We start from the raw sequence: 9617 nt of genomic DNA, 5'->3' as shown, positions 1-9617 counted from the left end.
TGGGCTATGTTGTGTGTGTGATCTTGTTGTGTTTGTCAGCCTCTATCCCTCGTGTGTGTTTTAGTACCACTGTCTTTCTGGGAGTGCAGTAAATTAGTCCTTCGCCATGGCCATGAACCAGTCATTCATTTCACCACCTTATTCATTTGTGTGGAAATTCGCATTAACTAGTTTTGGTTCATAGCGTTCAGTCCATTCGTGTTGCACTAAGACCGCGGAATTTGGGAACGTTTACTCAAATTTGTTCGTTTGTGTTTAGACATTCCAGACCATGACAGCGCACCACTGTTTACTCCTCTCAGGCTTTCAGCTAATGACCCCCCCACCTCCACACACATATATACACGGAGCGAATAATTTTTGGCATCGCTGCTGTTGCATATTCCGTATAAATGATCTGCTTCTTTTGAAGTGGCACTGCAGAACTGCAGAAGTGCAAAGTCAGACTTTCACTGTTGCACTCCCAATGGCATGGAGGATTTATTTATAACACCAACAGACTCTTCAATGAATACAAGCCCCGTGTTTGGCTAAATTTTCCTTTAAAAGTTCAAATAACCCATAACACCTGTTTTGCTGTCTTTATTGGTACGATCCCAACTCTGTCCAGCTCACTCTGTGCAAGCAAAAGGATAATTAGTCTGCATTTTCAGAGAGAAGGAATGATGATATGTACTTTTCTTCCTCTATTCGCTTTTCCTCCAGTCCCGGTGATTCTTTGAAGTCTGAGCAGGCATGAAATCACTTGATCTTTATTTCTCAAAGTTCATTGCTTATTTTCTACTTGTGTTCATGTCATGCATTTTTAACAAACCCTTTGAGTTGACTTTGTGATGTGCTGCCGAGAACATCAAAAGGACTCTCACTCTGTTCTTTTTTTCTTTCTCTCGCTCATTCTTGAGCCTTTTTATCTCTTCTTTGCATATGACTTTACTATCCTGATGGAGAGATGTGTGTTTCTCAGCCGGAAAGTGAATGAATGTTAGAAAGAGAGAAAGAAAGAAAGAGGACAGATATTGTTTTTTTTTTTTTAATCAATGGAAAAATGTGATTCGTTAGCATTTTGCAAGAAGATAAATTACACCACAACTGCCATCATCAAATTTCCATTTCTCTAACACAATGTTGGCATTGAAACTGTACAAATACCACGATGGCTTACAATAACAATTGTAAGACTAAAACCCCTTTCTTCGTTTTGCTGAAAACTGCTACTCAGTAAGAGATTACTGTGGCCTTTATGGTGATCTTTGGAGAGCTAAGTATTTTTTGAAGTGGTACTTCATTCAAAAAGTTTGGGAATCACTGCTCGATATGATTGCACATGCAGTTGGCAACAGAGAAAGGTGGTAAAGGACGTTGTATTTCAAAGTGAGTTTTGTGCTCGAGGCAGCGCTGATGGGTTTTAACCAGAAAAAAAATTGGAAGAGTACCACACAATGAAACTTGAAGTGATATGATTGGAAGTGCGCTGCTCTCTTTGTACATGTGATGACAAAATAAACAGGACAAACGTTGAACTTTCACTGCAAGTCTATGCAGACCCGTACCTTTATCATTACTACCCGACAGACAATACTTTGCTTTGCTTCATATTTTTGACAATCCCATACCATACTTGATGAATGCAGCTCTGGCACAACACTCTTTTATGGCGCCCTTAATGAGAATTACCTTAGACCACATACCACATGATACGACAACCTCGCGGCCATGTTGGACGCGGCAAAGTCAGGCGATCTGTGAAGATGGTAACCGGGCTTTCACTTGTGGGGCACTTTTCGGTACTCAAAGCACTAAACACAGTTTCCTCCTTTCACCTATTGATGACGCAGCATCTGGAGGAACTCGGGGGTCAGTATCCTGTAGAAGACATAGTAACAATGGCTGGGGATCAAACCTCTGGGTTGGGAGATGACCCAACATGGCAGTGAATGTTTATTAACAACCAAAACACCATTTTATTGTATACCCGCGGTTGATATCGAACAGGAGCAGTGAGACAACCCATTGAGCAGTGTTGCCTAAATGCACTCTCAACATGGGAGGGAGAAAATGCACAGCAAAAAAAGAAATTAATAAAAACCTCTGAAGATGAACACAGGGTGTTTTAACACTGCTCCCAAAAAGGTTGTTGCCCACTACTGAAACAATAAGTAGTCACACATTACAAAGGACGTTAGTGACTGCGTCTGTAAAAAAGAAACAGGCCATTAAACCCATACTGAGATGGCATTTACGCAAAAGAAACCTAAAAAAAATGCTGAAGAAGGCCCGAGGAAAAAAAACATGCGGCCGTAATTGAGAGTTTCAATAAAATGGATAATTAAAAAAAAAAAAAAAAAAAGTGACTCAACAAAAAGCATTACAAACATGACTCGTGAACAGAGGCAGTTTGCCGCAAAAAGTGACTTGGACAGGGCAAACAATCGAAACATTTTCTCAAGACTCCCAGAACACCTGCTCTTCAAAAATGTGTGGCATGCTGTACTGGTATGATATCCTTTTAGACATTTTATTCCAACAGGTCACCTCACTATTCAGTAACAATTGCAAGGATTATATTTCCTCCGTCAAATTACCGGTAGACTGTTTGGTGTGAATAATAAAATTGTGGAATGCAATGGTGCTCACCATCCAAAGCAAGGCAAACATTGGCAAGGTGGTAAAAGTGGCCATAAAAGTCATTGGAATTTAAAAAAAGAAGACTTTTATGTGCGTTTTGTGGTTGAGAAGATACGGTAAAGAAATCAAAGAAGGCTAAGGTAAGAAACAATGTATTAAAACACAATTTATTATGACATTTAATTGAAATAAATATCTGAAATTACAAGCATGACTCGTCATTAAACTAAAGGCTGCCCAGAGAGGAGAGAACAATGAGTATTTTGAAATCCTAAAAAGGGATCAAATTGGAATTGAGAATTTTTTTTCATTTGAAATAACCACGAGTAACTGATTTTGAGTCTGACAACAGTTTAATACTTGTGAGAAAAACTTATACTTCAAAGGGCATTTCTTCATCAGTTCCAATCTTATAAGGCAACAGAATAAATTGTATCAGAGAGCGAGAGAGAGAGAAAAACAACTAAGATGAAGGGTAAACTAAAATGGGGAGGATTATGGCAATTTACTTATATTTTGAATCAGTCTATCAGTAATCTCTTTATTAGGCCTAATCCAAACCTAAACAAACTCCTGCTGTGAATTTACAAGTGCAATATTCCAGTGTCTAGTATGAATTTATTTATATATGGTAACACGGCAGGCGGCCCAGTGGTCCAGTGGTTAGCGCGTCGACCTCACAGTGCAGAGGTGCTGTTCTCCCTGTGCTTGCGTGGGTTTTCTCCGAGTACTCCAGATTCCTCCCACATTCCAAAAAAATGCATGGTTCGTTAATGGAACACTCTAAATTGTCCCAAGGTGTGAGTGTGAGCGTGGATGGTTGTTCGTCTCTGTGTGCCCTGCAATTGGCTAGCAACTGGTTCAGGGTGTCCCCCGCCTACTGCCCGAAAACAGCTGGGATAGGCTCCAGCACCCCCTGCGACACTGCGGAGAGATAAATGGATGGATGGATGGTAACACAATTATACTTTTTGTGTGTTATTTGAGTAGCTGACAGGGATGGCGGTCCATCAAGAAGGGGGCCAGACAGTGTTCCAATCCCGCAGGGCTCACCTACAGTCATCTCAGAAAGCCTATTTCGAAGTATTGGAAAGGTAGCCCAAGGTTTAAGCAACCTTCGGATCTAACCTTCGTATTTTATGTGAGCATATGTTTAACCATTGTCCACGTATAATAATAAAATGTGTCTTGTGTATGTGTTAAACACAGAATAATCACCCATAACTGACACTACGCCTTTTAATATGGTGCGCTGTATGGTCGTGAAATACGGTATACTAAAAAAACAAATCATGTCAGACATGATTTTTACATGATTTGGAAAAAAAAAAACGGATTGTATTCCATCAGCGTGGAGTCATTTATTCTTGAGTGTGTCAAAATGCAGACGTCCACAAAAGTTCCACGTGTTCACGATACACACACACACACACACACACACACACACACACACACACACACACACACACACACACACACACACCTACAGTACATCTTTGGCCTATGCTGCCAGACATCTTGTGGCCTGTAGGGCAGCAGCAGGGTGTGTCCTGCCTCCAGGGCACCACAGGGGCAAGCACTACCCTCCGGGGTTCCGACAAAGCCAGCTGCGCATGGCCCCGGCTCCCGGGAAATCGGAACGCGTGTCAACTTTGATTCATTTTCCACACTTGGGGTAATAGCGAGCAAAGGCTTACTTTATATGCCATTGCTGAGAAACAAATGCAAGATAGCAAGGTTGGTACCCAGTTTCTTTTTGCCTCATTTCAGCCAAGTGTATCCACTAAAGTATTACAATTCATAGGCGAACACCGGTATTTTGAGCATGACTCCGCTTCACAACACAAAGAATGAGTGGCTGTCTCCGTTACCTGTGGCAATTAGATAAACACTGACACAGGCCAACTGTGAGACTGAGTGAAATAATTTGAAAAACAGACCTTAACAAGAAGTATGATTTCAGTATCAGATTTACTGCTGTAAATTGCTCCATCTATTTAACGCCTCCACTCTTTTGTGCACACATCTGAAAGTGTTTTTCCATCTCATTTGGAGACAACATTGAAGTGACACTCTGAGCAAGGTTATTTATTAAAATGGAAAGGAGTCCCCTAGGTTTTAGATCCTTCCTATTCGCTGCTGAAGCTTCCCTCAATATATTCAACTAATTCTCAGAAAGACAATATCGACTTAGAGCTTTTCAAAGCTGGAAGATTGGCTAAATAAAAAAGTGTTTTGGCAGTTGGGGGAAAAAAAAACAAAAAAACATTGATTAAGGAGATTAGATTGGAGTACCGTAGTTAATAAAGCTGCCATGAAAACACAAACAGCCAACTTACCTGTATCTGTTGCTATAGAGACAAGAAAGTTACGGGCAAAGTTTGTTGGGTTATTATTTACTGGTGCTGTTTTATCAAATTCCCATCTTCCTTTAGCCCTTTGTTCCCTCTGTGATGAATGAAAAAGCACAAACATACAAAACAAACACGAAGGAAACCCTGAGAGGGTCTAGCTTCACTCTCTCAAAGTCAAGAATTTCAGCAACCTCGAGTCAGCTCGTTGCATAATATAATATAATATAATATAATATAATATAATATCGCGATATGGACACATTTGTGTGTTGCAAAAGACAGAACACACGCTCGCTTTGCATAAAAAAATATATACAGTATGCTCTTGTTAGCTGGGGAGTAACATTCGAGCAACCATTTAGTTGAAAGCTGCCTTCATTTTGGCAATAGACCTTTTATTGTTTAACACACCCAATTATGACTTTACTAAAGTAAGGCGTACTGACGGTTGAAGCTTAAAGCTCGTAAAGTAAAGGTAAAGTTTCTACATGTCGTACAACCTCCTTTGCACGATATAATCATGTATGAAGTGAGGCAACAATTTATTCAACTGAACCAAGTTAAACCTCCCTTGGGTTCGTCGCCGTGTGCGCACTTCTTCTACGTTGGCCTGAGCAAGTTTTTTCTTTGGGTCAGTGCTTGACAAGCCACCGAAACTGAGAACTAGAATTTTAAACTGCGAATGATTCCGGGAGAACTGGAATGCTGGTCTCACTTTCCAAGAATCATCAGCTGTAAATCAAAATATGGTAAAGCCAAACACGTATTTTAATTCCAGCAAGTCAAGCTCATCGATGTGAGTCCAGTAAAGCCAGCCCCGTCCCTTTTAAATGCAAATCAAAACATCTAAGAGCAGTATAGTATCCTCTGATATGCAAGAATAAGTATGCGCACACGGAGAGTGGAACTGCGAAGGGCGGGAGGCTTAACATGCTCTCTTCTGTTCAATATTTCTCTCTCATCTTCAGTTATGTTCATGGCATGCTTCTTTTCAAAAGCGTCACTTGTCCTCTTAGCTTACTTGAATTTGGTCCTGTTTGACAATGTTCAGCAAGACACAAGTGGGCTTGGGTGATTTGACAATCGGACACAAAAAGCAGACACTTTGACATGCGGGGTGCACAGGTGTTTTTGCAAGAAACTAAGAGTTTGTTTCCTAAAATCATTCCAGTTTATCAATTTATCTTTGCCGTGGTGTTGTTCATTTGTATTTTTGTCACTGCGTGCCAAACACTTGCAGGAACAACACTCAGGTATTGTGCATGTTGTGGTGCTTGGCAGTCAGTGTTCTATAGATGATATACTGACCTTTGGCACAAAAGGGGACGAAAAAAGAAAATCAATGAACGGCCTTTAAAAGGACAAAACTCTCTTTATTACCTCAGGAGGAAAGGCTGGAGGTGGATCTGTCGTTAATTCCATGCCTAAATCCGAAATATACAACACTGGTTCTCTCAACATTTCAGTATTTATTGAGGAAGAGTCACATTGCTCGTTCACTATTTAAAAGAACGTACGAATTTTTCGTTTTTGAGTTTCGATCTGTTTGGAGTCCTGGGCGCCTTATGCTACGTTCACACTGCAGTTCAATTCCGATTTTCTTTCCCATATGCAACACGTATCAGATTTTTTTTCATGCAGTGTGAACAGTAGATTTCAGGTTTTGTTTTGTTTTTTTTCAAATCCGGCCAGGGTCTCTTTCGTATGTGAATAAAAATCGGACATGTATGCAATGCATCTACAGTATAAAGACTAATCCGCACACATCCAACCTATACGTCATCAAATCCCACTTGAAAGATGAAGCATGAAGTGGAAATTTGTGGTGATAGGACTATACTAGAAACATCTCATGGATGCACTGGGACGCATCCTCAGTGATGGGGACATTGTGTGTTTTGGGTCTCGCCCAGGTGACGCAGCCGGGCTTGATCAATCCTGACTTGCGTCTCACTAGCCAACCAGGGATCAGCCCTCTTGATCCAAAGCCACTTTATGGCCTTCTCTGTGGCTTCGCTTGCGGGTTGAATGTCCTTCCTCTTGGCTGCCCCTCTAATGCTCAAACAACTGAGAACTTTATAAAGAGAACATCCTGCAAAACCCCTACAGCCTACTCTGCCACCTCCACTGCTTTCCCAGCCTTCCATTTTCTTCCTCTCCTCACCTCAATGCCGGCTGATGACACCTTGCAGTTCATGGAGTCGCTGTACTATAGGACTTCTCTGGTGCGTATCACCTTGAATTCTTCTGTGAGACCACTGAGGGGCAGCTGCAGGACTCGTCCTGCACTACACTTTACCCCAGTGCAGTGCTGGGTAAAGTGCAATTTAAACATCACTGATGTTTAAATTGCTCTTTTTGGATTCATTAAAATATGAGTAGTGCAACAGCACATACTACTTCAAAGTAGCCTTTAAATGAGCCGCACACACACGTGCATTACTGACAATAACTTCCGCCTCCATGACACAAGTTACTTTAAAAATCAAAGTGTGCCATATTTTCAAAATGAATTTCTATGGAATTTTCATGTCTCACAAATGCTCTACGGTCTGGAAATTAGGACCACCCTCAGACTTCACTGTATCACGCCTCTTATGTGGTTGCGCACATATTACAAGAAAAAAGTCACTTGCCGCTGAATCTGTATTTAGCATTTAAATGATGTCGACATTTGGCCATCATTGTAATTTAGTAGGGACACATATACCGTATTTTTCGGATTATACATCGCTCCGGATTATAAATCGCACCAGCCAAAAAAATGCATAATTAAGAAGGAAAAAACATATAATTCGCACTGGAGTATAAGTCGCATTTTTGGGGGAAATTTATTTGATCAAATCCAAAACCAAAAACATACATGTCATCTTGAAAGGCAATTTAAAATAAAAATAAAACTAGAGAACAACAGGCTGAATAAGTGTACAATATGCTAACGTTACATGACGCTTAAACAACGAACTGTGAATGTGCCTGGTATGGTCACGTAAAATATTAAGAGTTATTGAGACAACTATAGCACATAGAACATGCTAACAAATTTACCAAACCATCAGCGTAACTCCAAATCACGAAATCCAATGAAATCTTCATGCTCTGTGTCACTTTTAAACAACTCTGCCAACTCCGGAGGTAGAAGATGCAGCGCTTCCTCTTCTACGTCGCTTACGTCAGAATCATCGTCAGTTGTTTTTCTCAGTTACCGCCAATGTGGAAAGTATCAACACAGGCCGAGAGCACCCTCTTGCGGTTTAATGTGAAAATCACATGTGACGTGTACAATGTGTTCACCATTTCACACATAAGTCGCTCCAGAGTATAAGTCGCACGCCCGGCCAAACTATGAAAAAAACTGCGACTTATACTCCGGAAAATGCGGTACAGCCACTGGACAGTCAGTGAACATACATGGGACAGTCCCATCCACGTGTCAGCACGGATTAGCCAAATCAGTCGGTGATAATCATCACTTGTCAGCGGCTGGGAAATGACTCAAAACGTCCAATATGATGTTTTGCCTTCTGTAGGTGTGATACATTAGTGCAACTTCCGGAGTGCAGAGCCCCAAAGAAGCTTAAGTTTACAGGAGAATGCGCAAAGTGACAGAACGGATGTCAGGGTCCTTACACTTTAGAGTGCATACACTTCATGAAGGTGCGTAAGTAAGACACTTAAGTTAATGGGAGAATCTGTGCAGCCGAAAAAGTGAGCAATAGCACGCCTTTTCTGACTTAATCACAGAGGAGAATATGCCTTGAATGGAATAATTAACTCGGCCTGTAGTCTGCAAAGTAGGACAATTTGCTACATAAGTTTAGCCCGCTATACCTAACAAAGGAAGCAAGATTGCCTTTTTAACATGATTTTCCTTCATTGTGGTGTGTTTTTAAAAACTGTAATTACCCTTTGTCTGCCTTTTTGAAAGTCGAGGATCATAAGTAGACTGAGAAATTACAAAATGGTTCAGAATTTTTGGCACAACTCCATGAACATCTGTCTAATGACAAAAAAATGAACAGATTACCTCCATTAACTTTTCTCAATATCAACCTCCATTGGAGTTAGTCGGGTCATAGATAAATAAAAAAAACACAAAAACAAGCAGACACATCCGCACATAGATCTCCTTTCAGTACTCTTATCTGCAGAGCCGGATAGGTGCTGTGTCCTCTGAACATCCCAATCTCATCTCATAGCAAAGTGATTGACAGCTCCTGCAGCTGGGTCCCATCCACTCTGCAGACCACCACACATATGCACAGCAAGCTAACTGTGACTGAAAGATGGTCGGGCCACTGAGGAGAGTGTATTTTTGGAAAAATAAAACTATAAATATTTTCAATATTTATTCAAAATATATTGAGAAATGTCAACACAAAGACAAATGCACGTAAACTAAAGAATGTGAAGATACGTATATCCCCTTATAAAATAGCAATTATTATGTGCACTGCCCATATGCCTTTGGGGCTGCAAGACATGTGTAAGGTCTTTACTGGTCATGTTCCATCACACACACACAGAACACTACAATGAAAGCACATCTCTGGCGTGTTCTCACATATTCATGTGTCAGTTAGTTATCACGCCGCATGCCCTTGTGTTGCCCGACTGCCAGGGCTTGTCAGAAACATT

General features: G+C 40.9%; 1 long non-coding RNA gene across 2 annotated transcripts in view; it reads left to right on the top strand.

The window, feature by feature from the left end:
* The first annotated feature begins 4284 nt into the window (after positions 1-4284).
* Positions 4285-9617, top strand: part of LOC109524204 (uncharacterized) — a 29035-nt gene continuing 23702 nt past the window's right edge. For both annotated transcript variants that reach the window (XR_002169922.1, XR_002169923.1), the window contains exon 1: positions 4285-4362. This is a non-coding gene — a long non-coding RNA (uncharacterized LOC109524204). The remainder of the gene's footprint in view (positions 4363-9617) is intronic.

This window comes from Hippocampus comes, unplaced genomic scaffold, assembly GCF_001891065.2.
Source record: "Hippocampus comes isolate QL1 unplaced genomic scaffold, H_comes_QL1_v1.1 scaffold156, whole genome shotgun sequence".
In the NCBI taxonomy this organism is placed as follows: Eukaryota; Metazoa; Chordata; class Actinopteri; order Syngnathiformes; family Syngnathidae; genus Hippocampus; species Hippocampus comes.
This window is presented reverse-complemented; position numbering and strand designations above follow the sequence as displayed.